Here is a 2,402-nt window from a genome sequence, read left to right on the forward strand (position 1 = left end):
TACATGCATTTATCAGCTTTTTTATTACACGTTTTTCTCAAAAATTTGATCGGCTACCTCAAATTTTCAAAATACAGATTGAAAGATTACAATGTAAGGAGTATCCCTGTTAAATTTTATTAGGATTTTTTTTTTTATTAAAAATCGCTCAAGCCACCTTAATCGTTATTCAAATGGAATGGATGGGGAAATAATAGATTGTTGATAGGCCAGTCGTTTGAATCCGAGTCAACGCTCTTGATTGGTAGCTCGCGCCAACCGAGCGCTCTGATTGGTCGGGGTTTTTTGTTAATAACTCCTCAACCACGACTTGAACAATTTTTTCGTTAAGGAAAATGTTGTTTAAAATTACATCAGGAACCTCCCATTTTAATATCTTACACTAGTTTTGGAACACCCTGTATAAATTTTGAACAAGCTTTCATAACTCGATTTCATGTAATTTTGTTAATATCTATTGATGTATTCTCGTGTATATAAAACGGATTTTGTTTAATAAATAAATAAATAAACTGACAATTATTTAACGTATTAATTTATTAATTTGAGATTAAATATATTTTATTCAATGATAAATTAAAACGTACAAATAATGTTTTTGAACCGTAGTGTACCTTCGATATCCTGAAATCTTTCCGGAAGATTATCTTGAAGAACTTCCAAAAGAGGGGAACGAGTCAGTTATTCCGCTGGATGAAACCAACAGAAAGAACGACCACTCAAACCCTTCAGTCTGAAATCTAAAAAGCATCCGACAATCCCTCGTCCCTCTTCGAGGAAAAAGCACGGATATAATAACCGAGCCGGGAGGAAATGAATCGCGAAACTCCCTACTGTCAAATTAGAATTAGAAGTAAATAGAAACGTCGATGGAGGGAGGGAAGTCCGTCGCGCGAGTCGGCAAGATTTATAAGCGCCGCGCGGCTCGGCAATAAAATGGTATCGATTAGCCGAGTGAAGCGAGTCGAGACAACAATGAGGAGAGCGGAGGCTGGCAAGAATTCAAAAGTTTCCCAGCAAGTATCGCTCGGTTTCCAGAAAGCCGTTGGATGGTTTTCGACCCTATTCCAGCGCCTCGAGTCGCTATCGACTAATGCCGACGTATTGACTAATGGCCGGGGGGTTGCGCCGCGCCGCGGCACGCCGACGTGCAAATTTAAGTAGTATGTACCGCTCCGTGTCAGACCGGACACGCTCGAAGAGGCTCGGTCGGTCGACGACGACGACGCGACCGGGCGGACCAGCAACGTTTGCTTATAAGGGCGTATTTATGTAACATGGAGGACGGCTAAGGGATTGGCTTCCTTTGCTCCGTCGTCGTCGCGCGACCTACATTCTACCCTGCGAAGCGTCTGAGGAAAAAGGGGTCATGAACGCGATACGAATGCGCCCGCGCGAACGTCACCCTCACGCGGGCCGACGAAATTCGTACGAAATATTCTTTTTCAGGTCTCTGGGCTAAGGTTCTACCACCAATTAAGTCTAACGTCTACAAATTAACCTAAATCAACGGTGTTCTAGACATAGACAATGAATTGTGGGAGATTTGTAAAAGAACTGTACAAGCGATGAATTTAAAGTATGTCTTCCATATTTAAAAATGCATAGAAACGTCTATGTAGAATTTAGTATTTTCTAATTGGCATAAATAATTGGCAGTCTATTTATTAGAAGTAACTTTTCGTGGTTTCGAAGGGGCCTTACCAATGTGACCATCTAAAATTTAGGTCATTTATGGGAATTTTTTTTTAACAAAAGTATTCTATGGAATTTGGTTAAACTTTATGCATGTATTTGCATATAAATGAACTGTAAAATAATTTTTTCGTACAAAAATAACTAAAGGCAACCAAGTTATGCGTTATCTCTCGAGACACCATAAAAAAGTGCCTCAATTGCTGACATCATACAGTTTGCTAGAGTGTCTGAAATGGAAAAAGACAAAGACGATCTTAAACTAGAAAGTATTCTCCGTTTAATGACGTAGGATATCCGAGAAATGTTGAAATTAGACAAAATGGTGGTGTTTTAAAGAAATTTTGCGATTTTTCCTTAAAAAAATTGTCGTTTTTTCTTGATGAAATTATAGTTTTCATCCAATCAAGAATATCCTACGTCATTCAACAATAAAGAATGTCCAGAACAATCTGTTAAAATTTCAGGTCAATCGGATAATTGGTTTTTGAGTTATAGTGTCAGCAAATTTGAAAAATACTATTTCGAAAAAAACGAGTATAAAGTATTAACTATTACATTATTACTTATATTATACTAGCTGCCATTCCTCCCACTAACATCCCCTCCTTCTCCCCCCATCGATGGGATAGATGTACACATACTTTTCTATTTTATAAATATAGATATACTAACATCCATTTTTAACATATTCTCCTTGAAATTTT

The sequence above is a fragment of the Ceratina calcarata genome, unplaced genomic scaffold (genome assembly GCF_001652005.2).
Source record: "Ceratina calcarata isolate Rehan_Ccalc_2016 unplaced genomic scaffold, ASM165200v1 scaffold60.2, whole genome shotgun sequence".
NCBI lineage: Eukaryota > Metazoa > Arthropoda > Insecta > Hymenoptera > Apidae > Ceratina > Ceratina calcarata.